At 44.9% G+C, this 18015-nt stretch overlaps 1 pseudogene; it reads left to right on the forward strand.

Moving 5' to 3' along the window:
* The first annotated feature begins 935 nt into the window (after nt 1–935).
* On the forward strand, nt 936–2390 carry LOC123594471 (annotated as a pseudogene).
* The last annotated feature ends 15625 nt before the right edge of the window (nt 2391–18015 follow it).

Here is an 18015-nt window from a genome sequence, read left to right on the forward strand (position 1 = left end):
GGTAGGTATGTTTCATAGGATCTCTGGGATACACAAAACGCATCAAAGTGCAACATCCAGGCTGTCACTGCAAATGCATGGGACATAGCACGACCACCCACATTGCCCTGCCCAAGAGATGGGCCTATTTCAATTGCTATACATGCTCTGAAGATTGAAACTGTATCATTTATCTTCATATGTCAAGTCTTCTGCATATTAAACGGTACAAATGAGGCCTCCCTACATACTGGTTGAAACGAATTGCAATAGAGTTCTGTTCTTTCTGTTTTCATAGAAAGAAAACAAACCACGTATTTCTAACTAGGTAGACCAAGTGAGAGAAGTGTCAAAATTCTCATGAAGCAATTGAAACGTATTTTTATAAAGCAATTAGGTGTGCAGGCAAAAATGATAGGACTATACCCGCTGTTTGAATATCAGTCATTGGAGAAGCATTAGAGCACAGTTTTGCCAAGTGCAGACTTACGTTGGGGGCGGGTGTCGACTCCAGCGCTAGCTTCACAATTTACAGGCCATGTGACCCGGCCCAAAAGTCCAGCTTCCTTAGCTGCTGTAATAGGAACACACTAATAGTATCTGCCCATGAACATTTAACCAAGATACTGCGTATAAAATACCAAGCACCCTAAGAGTTAGGAGTCATTGTTGCTTTCGAGCTTTCAGAGGAAAATTAGGTATAGGGTAAAATGCTAGGTTAGAAAACTTATGAGGTCCACCTTCACAGTTAGCATCTAATTCCTAGAAAAGTTCTCACAGTCTGGGCTGGGCAAACGGAATCACGATCAATCTGACCACTCCTGCTGACTACCTCTTACTCTTACTGTCAAGTGGCTCCCTGGCAACAGGCCCCAGATACACTCTGTTCTGTTCCCACATCCCATACCCAACTTCAGTTGCCAGGGTCTCCTTTTCTTTCCGTCCTCCTCTTTATTATGTCGGCCCAGTCCTCGTCCTTATGCTCCTTTTTAATCCCCCAAAGCCTTAAAGAACGTAAGTTAGCCCGCCTTGTTTTTTCATCGGCGAAACAAAGAGAATAACCTTCCCACCACCTGTGCTTAAACAAACATGGTGAGAATTAATGAAATAAAGCCGAGACAGCTTCAAAGATATTAAAGTCTAAGAAGTGTCAAAGTGCATTAAGCTCATTCGAAGAAGTGAAGTTTAAAAAGCCTAAGAACCGAGTTGGATCGGTAGCGGGAGCAGAGAGCGGACCCCGGAGAGCCCTGAGCAGCCGCATAGGCCTGGCTCAGTTACCATCACGCCTGGGAGGGGCCGCAGCTTTGGCAGCCGGCCCCAGTCATCATCACCTTAACCTTGAGCAGAGAGGCCTACCCCCCCGCAGCCGCCCCCACCCTCACCGAGACACCGAGCCCGGCACCAGGCTCAGCAGCGAAGGGAACAGAGGCTGGGGGGCCTCACCTCTGAGGTGCCTGCCGGGGGGGACGGGAGCGTCATCTCGACCAAGGTTTTGGGAAGATGGTCCCGTGTAGGAAACGGATATGGTTTCATCAACAGGAATGACACCAACGGAGATACAGAAGTGCCATAAAGAATTACCCCAGGAAGTACCTCACAGTGTAGGGGACGGAGAGACTGTGGAGTTGGACGCTGAAGGAGAAAGGGGGTGCAGAGGCAGCGAATGTCACGGGCCAGGGTGGAGCGGGCCCAGTGCAAGGCAGTGAGTATTGCAGCGGGTCGTAAGCATTATGGGCACTCTCCACGTGGCAGGGGACCTCCACGCGATTCCCGGCACAATTACCGGAAGAGTGAGTGTGGGGAAAAGAACGAGGCATCCGAGAGTGCTCCCGAAGGCCAGGCCCTCACAGCGCCGACCCCACCGCAGCAGATGGTTTGCACCTTACTACGTGCGGAGACCGTGTGGACGTGGGCCACAGTCTTCCGACCCTCCTGTGCGGGAAGAGGTGATGCAGGATGTTCACCACCAGGGTGCAAGAGAACGAGGTAGACCAGTGAGACAGGATATGTTTCGGGGCTGTTGACCCACGGGGTCCTCCTTGCCAAAGTCAGCTTAGAGAGGACGGCAGTGAAGAAGATAAGGAAGATCAAGGCGATGAGAGTGAAGGTGAGCAGTCACCTTAACATCCGTACCGCCATAATTTTGATCACCCACGCGATCGCCCAGAGAACGCTAAAGCACAAGGTGCCAAAGACACAAAAGCAGCGGGTCCCCCAGCTGAGGATCTGTCCTCTTCTGAGGCTGAGGAGGCCGGGGCTGAGTAAATCCTGGTTTACCATTGCTACCGTCATCCTGTTTAGTCATCCAACAAGGAGAAACGGATATGAAATTCCAGCGATAAGAAATGAACGAAAGATTGGACCTGAAGACCTTAAGGGCTTGCTTCTTGCCCACTGACCAGATAAATAGAACTATCTGCATTATCTATGCACATGGAGTTTTAATTATTTTTGCCTAAAGAGGTCTCTTTTTGGTAAGGCTGGGTTTTTTTCCTCAATATACCTTTAACGATTTTTCAATTGTTTCATACCTGATCAAGGTGAGATTTTTAGGAATCTCACTTTTAATGTTAATTTTTGAGCGAGAGAGAGACAGGGCATGAGTGGGGGAGCGGCAGAGAGAGAGACAGACAGACAGACAGAATCTGAAGCAGGCTCCAGGCTCTGAGCTGTCAGCACAGAGCCTGATGTGGGGCTCGCATCCACGTTGAGATCATGACCTGAGCTGAAGTCGGATGCTTAACCGACTGAGCTACCCAGGCGCCCCAGGAACCTCATTTTTAATTTGTAATAAAAGATCACAACTTGATTTTTTCAAAAAAGTCAAAAAATGGCAAGCACCTGTTAATAAAAGGTCTTAATAAAAAAAAAACTGTAAAAGTAGCAACATGACAGCATTGATATGTTGAATTTCTTGTCAGAAAAATTACTTCGTCTCTCTAGATACAAAGTAAAAACTGCATGCATTAATTTACCCAATTTTAGTCAAAAATCAACAAATCACCAACTATTTGAGTTGGATGGGAACTCTGAGATCATGTACTTCAGCTCTACTCTGCTGACGTGAAAACTGAGGCCCCAGTAAGAGAAGCGACCACCCTAAATTCATGCGGTGGTTTAGTGGAAATGCCAGGTAAACCCCCATTATGTACTTATGAAACAGGACAAAAAATATACTTTGTCAGTATTTCTCTAGGTAATTACCATGACTCAAAATTTCCCAACGGAAGCCCTCTAATGTTAGCTCAGCATTTCAAGAACAGTATTCTATCAAGAATTCCAAAATGTAGGACAGAGAAACAGACCTGACATCTCATCTCCCCCACCACTCTCAAGATATCACCACAGAACAAGAGCTGCTTTTAATAAACCTCAGAAGAGAGGACAATATAGTGATTGTTTTCAGCGGTATAATCTGGACCAAAGAAAGTTCTGGTTACCAAGCAAAGACTGAAACAAAACTTACTGCAAGGAACCGAAGGCAGTGCCTCATTGTTCTCAGTCAATGACAATTACATGATATTTAGAATACCTTTTGTCTCTTCAATGATCTGTGGCTTTGGTTTAGCATGAAAGTGAAAGGCTAATGGAACTATTAATCTTCATTACCCTAATCGTCCTCAAAGTCCTATTAAGGTAATGAAGATAGAAACCATTCCAGATTCTTCATGTCATTATGGTCATTGACGACCTGAGAAGCAAGATCAGCCCGTCTCCACATCAGTGCTTATTTCCAACCCTAAAAATGGAGGGGATTTTCTGAAGGCAGGGGTGATGGCCTTGAAATTGAGACTGATGTTAACTAGAGATTTGACACTCTAGCTTAAAAGTGGCAGAAACATGTCTCTCAAGATATTCAAAACACACGCCAAAATGTCTAACAGATATGCCTCAAAGAGAACACATATTTTGGAAGCAACCCATTGGTAAACATTTAAACTGTATTTAGAAGCTCAATTGATGAGATTCTTTACATTCAAATCTGATTACAAGTACAGACCAGACTTACAACTCAAAAACAAAACAACAAAAATTTGGACGCTAATTGGGGAAAAGAGTAGTCATCTCTCACTACCGATGATGAATATAATTGGGACAGAGAACTGCCCAAATCTTACAAAGATACTGAGCCTTGCCCCCACCCTCCTTCCCCCAGCTACCAATTTTGGCTATAAAAGATGTTTCTTCACCGAAATCCGTGGCAACTATCAGTTGATTCCAGATCACTATTCACTTGGATTCTTCAGATCCATAATGACCTGCTCCCCATGCCCTTCAGAATGAGCCTCAGCTGGCCCCTGAGTAATGCAAGACATAGTGGGTTTCAAGTTGGTTATCCACTGATATCCGAGGAGTTAAAAAAAAATCCCAATGGCTCAGCTCTACCCCAGACCAAGTCAATGAAAACCCGAGTGTAGGACAGGCATAAGCATTCGTGAAAGCTCTTCAGGTGATTGTGGTATGTAGCCAGAGTTGAGAATCTCTATAACCATGTACCTTCTACGAGCCCCTGCGGCTTCAGATACGTGGAGGAATATGTCTTGCTCCCCACCATCTCCAACCGCACCGACTCCAAATCCTCGAACCAAAGAAGTCTCCGGAAGTCTCCGAAGTGCATGGTACCTTTTCCTGCTGTTTTAATGTTCTGCCACCATTAGTGCCAAATGAACAAGAACAGCTGAGTGGTCACAGGACACAGATCAGGACATAGACTCCAACACATGGAATACAGCCGGTGCTAGAGCAGATGCATATGGACGGAAGCCAAAACTTTCTCCAAAAGCGACAGCTCGGGGCAGATTTGAGAATCATCCAGCTCTGGTTACTAGAACAATAACTAGAGGAGCTCACAGATGATGATAAGCCTCCTCCGTCTCTAGGGAACAAAGTCAGGGACAGGATTAGGATGAGGCAAAGGAGGCACTCAAACCAGGCACGAAATTGTAGGGGCCATCAAAAAAAACTCAATAAATCGAGATGCACATGGTTTTGATGTACCATTTTAAGAATTCTAAATCAATGAAAAAAATCCATGATGAAAACAATTTTAAATCAATACAGGATCCAATCCTGCCCTTGCATAACTCATTCATTGCCTTCATCCTAACCCAGGCCCTGTCAGATACTCTCACCCTAGTCCTGGCTCTGGGACAAATTCCATCCAGGACCCATATTCACCTATAACCCAGAAGAGGAAGATACTCCTCATACTCCTATTCAGGAAAAAGGTGATGGGACTCCTACCCCATTTTTTTTGTGAGATGACTAGGCATGAAATAACTTATACCTTAAGCTTCTTACCTATAGCAGGTCAGGAAAGCAACCCCCGTTTACCCCCAAATAAACCTCATGAAATTTCACCAATATAAAATTTAAAAGCTGTAAACAAGAAGAAAGGATGACGGACTCCAGAAACGGAATTTTCCCCAAATCCCTGCCTGGTGTATTGGAGAGGAGTGGAAAAATGGGATGAAATGGATAGAAGGAGGCAACTATTGGTCTGTTGCTTGACCTTGCAATTGAAACTCTTGACGGCTCTGTCCCCAGATCGATTATTCCTAAAATGATTCTCTGGTGGTTAAATTTCATGCATCCAGCAGATTTGGGAGAGAGGTAGAGATGGAAAATTTCCAAGTTCTCCCTATGGGGTACTCATTAAAATAATAGACTTAAGAATGAACAAATGAGTGAATGGATGAATGGGTGGGCACCTGCTGTCTCTGCATTAGAATAAAATCTGTTCTCTACATTTTCAAGGTCAAACAAAAAGATATGGTGGAGTTTGCAGTAAGAACCCTGGTCTATCAATTCGCTGAGGATTATTGTTCAAAAAATGTTACATGAATAAAATTGCACTATCGAGAAAAATGTTAATAGTAGATACATATGGGGAAAGGGGATTTTTGCTTTATATACTATGTGGTTGGAAATTTTAGGAGTATCTATTATTTTATGATTAGACCTATTTAGATATTAATAAGAAAATGGAGATGCTGATTTAATGAGTAGGGACTAAAAAGTCATGGCTATATCAAAACGTAGAAACTGAAATGATAAAATAAACATTGAAAATGATTTAAAAATAAAATGAAGCAGTAACGATATGTCATGTGTCATCTATTAAGTTATAAAAACTAATAAACCATAACGATGCTCAATGACGGTGAGGTACTATGAAACGAGCGTCAAGTATTGCTGGGGCAAGTGTAACTTAGTACACATTTTGTGACTTTATGGAAAGAAACAGCAACGGATAGCAACCTTCAAACATTTTCGAGCATTATGCCAGAGAAATTACACTTCGAGGACTATATCAAACAGAAAATCAGAAATGGGGATATACATCAGTGAATGACCATGGTCCTCCCAGAATCATTGTATAATAAGAAAAAGCTGAGGAAAATTGGAAAGATTTAACTGTAGGGGAATGGGATAAAATAAGTTACAGCACATTCACGTGATCACGTCAGATGTAGGCCTTACATTTTATTTGGGAAAATATGGGAAAATGTCGATCATGTGATGTAAATGGGAATGACGCAGAATACAGAATTGTATATCCAATTTTAGGATCTACGCTGCCAAGACGAGTCCCAGAACTGTGTATCCAATTGACTCTAAAAGGAAGACTGGAGGGGTGCCTGGCCGGCTCAGTTAGTAGAGTGTGCGACTCTTGATCTCAGGATTGTGAGTTGAAGCCTCACGTTGGGGGTAGAGATTACTTAAAAATAAAATCATTAAAAAAAATTCTTAATGGTTATCCATTTTTGAGAGACAGAGGGAGACAGAGCCTGAGCGAGGGAGGGGCAGAGAGAGAGGAGACCCAGAATCCGAAGCCGGCTCCGGGCTCCGAGCCGTCAGCCCAGAGCCCGACACGGGGCTCGAACTTTCCAACCGCGAGATCGTGACCCGCGCTGAAGTCGGACGCTTAACCTGCTGAGCCACCCAGGCGCCCCTAAAAATAAAATCTTTGACAAAAGAAAAAAAAGACAGGCTGGGAAATAGTGACCCCTGGTAAAAAAGTTGTTATCTCTGATAGTATAAATATATATTCCAAAGTGTCAACAATGAGCTTATTTAATTTTTATAATCAAACATGTAAATAATATATAATTTTTTTTTTAAGTTTTTATTTATTTTTGAGACAGAGAGAGACAGAGTGTGAGCAGGGGAGGGGCAGAGAGAGAGGGAGACACAGAATCTGAAACAGGCTCCAGGCTCTGAGCTGTCAGCCCAGAGCCCGACGCGGGGCTCGAACCCACCGACCGCGAGATCGTGACCTGGCTGAAGTCGGACGCCTAACCGACTGCGCCACCCAGGCGCCCCAATATATAATTTTTTAAAAGTTTATTTCTTTGTTTTTGAGAGAGAGAGAAAGAGAGAGAGTGGGGGAGGGGCAGAAAGAGAGAGAGAGAGAGAGAGGGAGAGGGGCAGAGAGAGAGAGAGAGGGAGAGAAAGAGAATCCCAAGCAGGCTCCACCCTATCACCACAGAGCCCGATGCGGGGCTCAAACTCACAACTGTGAGCTCATGACCTGAGCCGAAATCGAGTCAGATGTTCAACCAACTGAGCCACCCAGGCACCCCTAAATAGAATATAATTTAATTGGATCCTCATAAGGGAATGGATTCCTAGATTATTATACCTCTGTCCTTGTTCTCTCCATACACCCTACTTTACCCATGAAAATGTCTTCTGAATTTTGGATTTACTGCCTCTATGAAAGATAAAATATAAAGCCATAGCTGAACTACTATCTATGCTATTCTCCAATATCCTTTATCAAAATTACATCCACATGCCATAACATTGCTATTTTTTTTTAGGTAAAATGGTTTTGTTCAGGCAAAAATATCTTTTGTTAGATAGTGACAGAATTTCCTCAGTAAGAAGTGTTTTTTAGGGCGCTTGGGTGTCTCAGTCGGTTAAGTGTCTGACTTCACCTCAGGTCATGATGTCACGTTCCTGAGCTTGAGCCCCGCATCAGGCTCTGTGCTGAGAGCCCGGAGCCGGGAGCCTGCTTCCGATTCTGTGTCTCCCTCTCTCTCTCTGCCCTTCTGCCGCTCACACTTTGTCTCTCTCAAAAATAAATAAACATTAAAAGAAATTAAAAAAAAAAAGAAATGGAAATGAGAGAAGTAGGTGGATTTAAGGTACAGTTTGGAGGGAAATCCAACCGTGCCTGCTGATGAAATGGAAGTAATCGGGGCCAGGTTTGGGGTGAGCGGGGAGTCAACGTGCTTTCAGCTATCTTCTCAGCAGGCCTTGGTGGCTTACCTGGTAAAGTGACCCAAACCTTCATTCTTGAGCTCTTGGAGAACTTTTCGGTCTGGGATTGCTGCACTTGTCCATTCACAGTTACAAGGCGGGGGGCGAGAGGGTACCAGGAAGTACCAGGAGATACCAGGAGGCCACCTGGGACCCACACATAACCCTCCTGGCCCCAGTGGAGAAAAAGCAGCCCTGCGTCCGCTTGGTGATCAGGACCAGTTATACATACGTGCAAGTATATGGCTGTTCCTCTCACCTGCTGGTCCTTGGACATAAGAAATACAAAAGGCCCTGGGGGCAGCCATAACCTGCCATTACTCATGTCCCCTGGCAAGAGTGTGGCCTCTTTGTAAACTAGACTTCCCAACCCTGCAGAGCCCAGGACTGCGAGGGCAGGCAGCACAAAATTCCCCAGGGGGTTATGGGGAGTGGCAGTGTGGGACCAATTCGACTGCCAATCCTTGGTTCCCAGGCACATGGACCTTCATAAGCAAGACACAGTGCCGTGTAGAGCCCTATGATTTAATAAATACACTCTTTTTTTGAATGTTTTTATTTATTTTTGAGAGAGAGAGAGAGAGCAGGGGAGGGGCAGAGAGAGAGGGAGACAGAGGGTCCGAAGTGGGCTCCGTGCTAAGACTGGAGAGCCCCATGTGGGGCTCGAACTCGTGAGCTGTGAGATCATGACCTGAGCCAAAGTCAGACGCTTAACGGACTGAGCCACCCAGGCACCCCGGTAAATACACTCTTGTACACTGCATCTCAGTGTACAAGATGACACCCCATCCCATCCTTTCAGAGCATGTCTTTTAATCTGGCACTTTGGTTGTGTCTTTAGAAGACAGTTCCAGCGTTCTATGAGGCCAGATGCTTCTGCACGGTATGGCATGTGGTATGGCTAGTGGAACCCCACTCCTGCACCTGCTCTTATGTGAAGTGAGTCCCCCGGTGAGATGCTATGTCCTGTGGCCCACAGTCCAGGAGTTCCATAAGCCCACAGACAGTGTCACCGACGAAGGCTCTACAAGCAGGAAAAATGAACTCCTGCCTGGATAAGTATCTGTCCCTGTGAAAATGAAATGCTGGCCCTTCCAGAATAGACAGGCCCAGAGTAGTCACCGGGGTGGCGTGTGGCCAACGGGTCTCCCTGTGGGATGGTGTCATGCCAGGGGCTCAGCCTTGGTCCGGGTTGCTGACACTTGGGACATTCAGAAGTAGCAGTAGCTAGATCAGCGAAAGTCCATGCTGTTGGGCCCACACGGAGCCTCCGTCTCTGTCGCCATGGACACTCCATTCAAATGCCCATTACGGCTTTCTGGGATGGCTGAGGAGAAAAGCTGGCAACGTCAACTGGCTGAGTCATTCTGTCAACATCGTCTCGGGGACTCTCCGTGATGAACGCTTTCTGGTGAGCACTGACATGTGATATAAATGTTTTCACACTTCATGCCTACTCCCATATGTCTATCCACATGCCACTTCCTTAGACCTCTTTGTCTTTGCCTTCCAGTCCTTGTCTTTTCAGGCCCTAGGTTAGAAGGCCAGGCCATTGACCACTGCCCAGGAATCTATTCTTTTCTCACCTCAGGCTCTTTCTCCCTCTACACGAAGTAGATAGCCAGGTGCACGACTGGGAGCTCTTGCCATTGGGGAGATTTTGCTCCCCACTATCTTATAAGGTTGCCCCTGACTGTGACTATAACGTAGCCAGTGCCCAGTTTTGCTTTGCATTCCCATAGCATGCCGATCCATCCATAAATCAAGTTCAGGGTTTTTCCTCGTTTTTCGGTCAGTCACACAGGAATCCCCATAGGTCCATAGGTGCAAGCCATGGAAGGGCTCTGGTGCGACTTTTTGGTGACAGGAGTTCTAGGCTTCCAGCTCATGTAGTTTACTTGTTCCCTCTTGTCTTGCTCAGGTTCAATTCGAGATGTACATTTCCATTTCACGATAGACTGCTGTTAGGCATGTCTGACCGTATAACTCGGGGCATCCGACAGAGGATACAGTTCTGGATGCATGTGTACTTGACACGTGGTGAGATGTTGTCTTTCGACTACAGCACAGTCATACTTAAGAAGCTGTTTCTTAGAAGTCATAAAATGTCTGCTATGAATGACATAGCCTTGTGACAGAATCCCAGGACTTACACTGTGAGTATTCCACTGGAGCATATGCTCCAAACTGGATTCTTTTCCAACACTGTAGGGTTTATTGACTTCTATGGCCCACGTGACAAGGATGATGGAATTGTGGCTTGGACCTGCTCCCATTGCCTTTTCCTGCTTGAGCCCTAAAAAGCTGGCGGATTTCTATGGCAGCAGGTATATGTGAAGCAATATTTCCAGCTATGGAAGTCTAAGCCTCCAGAATCCAAAGATGGCTACCAGATGCTATGCTTCCTTTTTTGTGATGAGGGATTCATGATAGATCTAGCAACGCGTCTTTTGCTTTAAAGGGAATATCCCGGCATGCCCCTGACTACTGGAAACCTAAAAATTTCACTGAAGTTGCAGGTCCCAATAACTTAATAGGCTTTATTTTCTACCTTCTGGAATGTGTCGTAACAAGACCTCCACTCTAGCTGTCGCTATTTGCCTGCCCTGTCAAGCCAGCACAATGTTATCAATGCAATGGATCAGTGTCAAGTTCTGTGGGTTGTCCAGGTGGTCCGGAGATTTCCAGACTACATTATGACAGAGGGAAAGAAAGTTAATATAGCCACGACACGTTATAAATGAATACTATTGATCCCACGTGAAAGAATGATTTCTTACACTCTTTGCTAATTAGAATGGAAAAGAATGCATCCACGAAATCACTGGTGACGTGCGATGCTTCAGATGGCTTATTCCTAGGCCCTACCAATCATGCCGTGCACACAGTATTTGCAATCGGAACTGTCACTATATACACAGTGGTAGTATACAGTCATTCTTCGGGATTCATCCATTTTCTGCAGGGGCCAAATTGGAAAATTAGAGACGTAAGGACTACCACTCCGGCATCCTTTAGATATTTAATGGCGACACTGACCTCCACCATACCCTCCCTCGTGATGATATTATTTTGATTTAGTGTCATTTTCAGGTGGTTTCAGGGGTTTTCATTTGGTCTTCCTTAAGTATGATACCTCTTACTTCACAGACAAAATGCCCAATGTGAGGTTCATTCCAACTTTCAAGTATATCAATTTCAATTGTTCAAGTGGAGCCTGGAGAAATGACCCCGGGTGTGTTTGTAGACCAGTGGGCCCAGTGTTAGCCGCATGTTAGCCAATACTCCATTTAGCGCCTGGCTTCTGAGTTACCACTCCAGTGGGAGAGGGGATTGTGAAGACACTGTGAGTCTCTTGTATCAATGTCAACTATGATTAACAGTCTTAGACATGTCTTATTATTCCCCTTTCCTCACTGTATAGTCACCTAAGTCAATGACCCACAGTCCTTTAGGGGAAGGACTTTGGGAACCATCATGAAATATACTTGCCATGGTGTTTAAGGGGTCTTCTTCCTAGAGACCTGGCCATCTCATCAGTCATGGATTCCAGATCTGAAAACTCATTCATGTCTAAGAACTGAGCAAGAGACATGACTTTTTAAAGAAATTTTTAAAGTGTTTTTATTTATTTTTGAGCCAGAGAGAGACAGAGCATGAGGAGGGGAGGTGCAGAGAGAGAGGGAGACACAGAATCCGAAGCAGGTTCCAGGCTCCGAGCTGTCAGGACAGAGCCTGACGTGGGGCTCGAACTCACGGAGTGTGACAGCATGACCTGAGCTGAAGTCGGACGCTTCACCGACTGAGCCGCCCAGGCGCCCCAAGACATGACTTTTTATTGTATCAACCACCCTCTGCTGTAACTTGGTCTCTGTTATTTTGGAGCCCCGTCATCTTCATGGATATTAACAACTTAGCTCCATGACTGCCTTTCTTATCATCGGTCCTGGCCTGCAGAAGAAAAAAACCCACTGAATTCCTTAGTGATGCTGGGGCCCCTCTCACCAGCACATTCCTGACGGCTTTGGTGAATGGTATGTCTTCTTGATCCTTCCCTGGATCCTAAGACTCTGGCCTTCCAGATTCACACAGTCGGTTCTAACAGTCTCTTTTTCCTTCTGCTACTGTTTTCCAGAGTTAATCAAGCATTTCCATTAAGTATTGACCATCAATTTTTCCTGACTTCCAAGAGCCACGCCAACAGTGAATTTATTCCATCCTCTGGGCCCTTGCTAGGGTGTCCCATGTCCTAGTAACTATCCTCAGTTGATAAATTATTACTGATCCAGTCTTGCGTTCTGGCCTCCTTGATCAAGTACCTTCAAAATCCAATCCTAGGATACATCCCTGAGCCTGCCAGTACTTACCAGCTAATTATTATAATTCTTTACATGTATAATACCTTCTCTTTCTTATATAGACTTAGCATATTCCCAGTCAGGTTATGTCAGGGTTTAAGTCCAGTTATGGGACCAGGAGCCAAGACAGGAGGTGGGGGCAGATCCTGAGGGGATAGCAGTTGCCCTGTGAATCTTGCACCGTGGAGGCAGTGCTCGCTCTTTTTAGGGAAGGATGAGCTACCTTCCCTAGGTAGCTCCCTGCCTTCCCTGGCTCTAGGATGAGCCAGCCTAGAAGTTCTCAGGGTCAAGCTGTTGTAGAGCCAGCTTCCTCAGGGGGTGTCTCAGTCCCATGTATCAGGGGTCTCTGATCTTTGCATAACCCACCTTTCTTGGCTAAACACTGAAACATTTCTGGATCTCTGGTATTCTGACACCTGGGCCTGCAACCTGCTACTCAGTTATGTCTACTCTTGTACTATAGGTGAGAAGACTGCTTATATACCAGTGACTGTCAGCAACTTACACTGACTGCTTGTTAACATCTTGTTAACATCTTACTAACTGCTTGTTAACATCTTTCGGTCTCTCATTAGCCTTCTACGGTATATGGATACAACTTAGCATTAACTAGCCAACTGCTGCTCTGTAGGCCTTGTACTCCGCATGTCCTTCAAATGCCTACTTCATTGCACCCAACACAAAAGTCTTCTGCACTGGGACAGTTTCCCAGATCATCCCCTGAGAAATCTTTGGCAACTGAGTTATCAACTTGTGCTATGGACCACCCATGCCCTAGCTCCCAAACAGGCCCCACCTTTTCATCTGCTGGGCCATGGGTGAGCCAGTACCAAACCCCCATCTTATTACCTGTTTTCTCAGACCACCCTCGTTTTGGTACCGCTGTTATTAATCTGAGTCCTCTAAAAGGTAGACTCCAAGGCAGTACTAAACGTGCATGGATTTTATTAGAGCAAACACTTATGAGAGGAAATGAGGAGGATGCCAGGAAAGGTTGAGAGAGTTATCATATCCAAGTGTAGGTTTGCCCTGGAGTAGAGGACAGAAGGAGGTGTGAGTGAAAGCGTATCACACAATCTGGTCTGGGGAGGGTTCGGCAAGGTCACCGGGGAGTCCTTGAGCCAAAGTCGGTTATATATATCCCCACAAATACACCTGCCTTCGTATCCGCTGCTCTCAGTCGTTGGTTGGGAGCAGTCTGTGGGAAGTGTAGACTCTCCACAAATGTGTGGGTGCATTTCAGGGTTCAGTATCTGGAGACGTGGTCCTCAGGTTACATTACAGTCCCTGTATTTAGAGGTCTGTGAGGAGCATTCTCGTGGCTGCTCTGATTGAGAAGATTGGGGTGGTGGGGAGGGGGAGATTTGGATGGATGAACACCACAAACTGGTGTCCCATGTTGAATGTTGGACGGTTCTTTTGAAATAAACATTAGATATTCAATTGGAGATACAGGTAGACAGTGGGATAGTTGACTCTGAAATTCAGAAGAGAGATGTGGACTATATTTATACCTTTGAGATTTTTGGACATAATTGATGCTGAAAACCATGGGAATAAATGAGATCACTTATGGAAAGAAGCACAGAGAGGGGAATGTGGCCCAAGATGTAGCTGAGAGGAATTCTAACCTTTATAAGGAGGGGGAAAGTAACAAAGACCGAACAAGAGTAACCAATCAGGTGGGGGGAAAAGCAAGACAGTACATTGTCAAGAACTTGAGAAGAGAGTGTGTCAAAAAAAGGGGAGGTGATTCCCCCTGTGTCTGGCTCTGAAAGATCAAGTAAGGATACCCAGGACAGTGTCTTCAAATTTTATAATGCACTATGGCTCCTGTATTTCTTCACTGTCGAGAAACTTAGGGTCTGTTTTTGTGTCCACTTATAACTGCAAGCGGCTATTTACTAAGTCCTCAGTCCAAGCCAAGCACTTAGCAAGGTCGGTTTACTTGCCACAGAATGAGTAGCATACCCCGAAGCTGCCAGGGGTATCCAACCTTTAAGAGACACGTGCTACTATAGACGGGAGCCTGGGGTCTTATGGAAAGACGAAAGAACAGGTACCTAACTCAACCTTAAGGGCAGAAAGGGAGCAGGGTCAGGGAACACTTCCTGGAAGAGACAGAACGTGAACTGAGTATTAAGATCATCTCCGTTCTAATCTTGTCTCCTTTTGCACTGCTTACGTGTGAATAAGACTTAAGGTGCTTTAGAAGTAATCATGACCTTTTATCGAAAAGAACCTCTCCAACAACCCTTAAAGTGTTGCCGGTTTGATGGTTTCCTAAGTCGGCACCCGGATGTTCGATGCTGGCCTGAATCTCGTTTTCGGGAACCATTTTCTCATCAAAAGCTCATTTTCATGCAGCTCAGTCAGTATCCTAATAGTCACTCCCATTGTTTCCTTCAGGAACCTTCCACCTGACACGGCAGTGGAATGTCCCTAGCCGTTCCTCCTCAGGGAAGTTAGAAACGAAAAGGGAAGTGATCATTGGGGAAGATTTCATTTTAGGGGGAAAAAAAACAACAACAGGATTCCAATAGTGTGAACTGCGTACAACTGGGCATTGCAGTAGTTCCCACAGATGAGGGACACTTGATAAACGTGCCCAGAGCTCACAGGGAAACGATTTGCTTTGTTTGTAAAACGCAATGGGACCTAACTCTCAATTTCCCCTTATGCTTCAAAAGTAGAAAGAAGAAAGAAACTTATTCTCAACAATTCTTGCCACCCTGCCTTAAGACTGCTATAGCTGCTCAGCATTTCTCAGAAGTGACCTTAGGCCTGAAGTCGTTGCGGGCATCATCACCTCCCCCAGCTTTGCAGGGCTGTCGATGGCAAACTTTGGTCTTCATCAGTCCGGTCTGGGTGCCCCTCTCTTGAGCTATCACAGCACTGCTCCCAACACACGCTTCTTCCTGAATGCGATCTTTTTCCTTCCTGATATTGGCCACACATTTTTACGTTGTGGCATTTGCCACAAGGTTACCCACGAGGGCAGGACGGTTTCTTAGGCAGCTCTATCCCTTTCACCTTGCACAGTCTGCGTACATATCGTCCATTAAGTGAAGATTTAGTCACTGGAGGAATAGAAGAGAAGAGGAAGAAACTGACGCGGAATTTATCCATTAGGACTTCCTCTCCCTGTCCATACAGAGAGTTGTCTGAATTTTCCACCGGTGGTAGGGGTCTATCTAAGTCTCTCTCCAAGAGTCCTGTCACCTGGTTATTCGATCAAGCGCTAAGCTGGGTCCTGCTCTGAAGAGATTTGGCAGATGTAATGAGGTTAGTAATCAGGTGACCTTAAATTTGGCAAAGGGGGTTTCGATTCTCCAGGTGGGCTCAATGCAATCACATGATACCTTAAAAGCCGAAGAGGCAGGCGCGAAAAAGCTAGAGAAATAAATGCATCAGAGGAAGAGGGAACGGGCGGGAGAGGTACAACAGAAAGGTAAGTGAGAGAGATTGCAAGCGGGAGAAGGATTTGGTGTTTCTTTGCTGGTTCTGAGGTGTAGTGGGCTGTGTGTAAGGAGGAAAGTCCTCTATTCCTAATTGGCTGAGTTTTTAAAAAATCATGGTAAGCCTCGGCTTTTGTCAAATGTGTGTTCTACGTCACTTGATGTGGTCATGTGGTTTTTCTTCCGTACCTAGAGTAAAACCAAATTGCTCATGGTCGTTATTCTTTTTTGCTAGATTCAATTTTCAAATATTTTATTGAGGAATTTGCAACTATGTCGGTTAGAGACACTGGCCTATAGTTCTTCTTTTTTTTTTTTTCCTCTGTGTTTGTCTGGTTTGTTATCAAAGTAACACTAACCTCATAAAGCAGGTTGGAAAGCGATTCTTCCTCTTTAATTTTCTGGGAGAAATTGTATAAATGTGGAGTAATTCCTCTTTAAATATGTGGTGGAGGTCTCCTGCAAACCATCTGGGCCTCGAAACTTCCTTTGCAGGCGCTTTTTAAATACAAATTCGATTTCTTTAACGGCCATAAGACTGTTGCAGTCGTCTATTTCATTTTGGGTGAATTTCAGTAGTTCATGGTGTGCAAGGGGTTTGTCCATTTCTTCTGTATGCAATTTGTGTGCACGGAGTTGTTTATAGCATTCCCTTAGCATAATACATAATCCCTTTATATTATCCTTATTATGGCTGCAGGATCTGTAATCTGCTTTTTCCATTCTTGATGTTGGAATTTTGTGTTTTCCTCTTTTTTTGTTTGGTCTTTTTATGGGCTTGTCAATGTTATTGATATTTTAAAGAAAAACCTGACCTTATTGGCTTTTGGTGTTCACTTTTACTAACCTGTCCTTCTTCTTGCATAGGGTTTAGTTTGCTCTTATTTTTTAACTTCTTGAGGCAGGAAATTCTATTGCTAATCTAAGTTTCTAAAGTAAAGATTTACTGAAATGAATTACAATTATGGTAAATGTATAGCCCAAATCTACCTGTGTTCACTGCTTAACTGCCTCTTGTGTAAACTGATATATTGTATTTTCGTTATCGTTGAGTTCCACATATTATTTCTATTTTCTTTGAGAATTCCTCTTTGACCCAGGGATTCTCTGGAAGTATGTTATTTACTTTTCAAATCCTTAGAGCTATTTCTCTCTCTGTTTGTTGACTTCGGTTCGATTCCATTGTGGTTAGAGGACACACTCTGTATGACTTTGGCATTTATTGATTGGCTTTTCTCATTTGTGTTTTCTTTTCCCCTGGTTTTTGGTATGATGAGTGACTTTTTTCTTAACTGTATCCTGGTTCTTTGGGATGATGTTATACACTGTTTGCCTTTCTCCCCAGTTTCATATGTTGAAACCTTATCCCCCCGTATGATGGTATTTGGAGGTGGGAGCTTTTAGGAGGTGATTAGGTTCCCCCTTATAAATGAGGGCTCTGTCCTCATAAAAGAGGCCCCGGAGAGATCCCTTGCTCCTTCCTCCGGGTGAAAAATACCAAAAGACTGTCCTCTATGAACCAGGTAAGCAGGCCCTCACCAGATAGCAGGTATGCTGGCACTATGCTCTTGGGTTTCCCGGCCTCCAGAATTGTGCGAAATCTCTACCTATACGCCACCTGATCTATGGTATTGTATTACAGCGGTCTGAAAAGACTAAGAAAGATGTTCTACTAGGAGATTGTGGATCCTGTTGAATATTTGCTCTTAGTAGAGAGCGCCCCTGTTCGGGTGTAGTGCAAGGCCCTGGTGGGTACGTGGGTTCAACTTCCCTCGGGGCCTCACTAACACCTCTCCGGCAAAAATGGAGTCCTGACTCCTACGGCTTCATTACCTATTGGCAGAGTAGAAGTTCAGCTCACCCCTTGGCTTTGCCGATCCCTTCACAGAGGGTACCAACTCCGTTCCCTACCCCTGGCGCAAGGGTATGGAGAAGGAGTACAGTGATGCAGA

Source organism: Leopardus geoffroyi, chromosome X (genome assembly GCF_018350155.1).
Source record: "Leopardus geoffroyi isolate Oge1 chromosome X, O.geoffroyi_Oge1_pat1.0, whole genome shotgun sequence".
NCBI lineage: Eukaryota > Metazoa > Chordata > Mammalia > Carnivora > Felidae > Leopardus > Leopardus geoffroyi.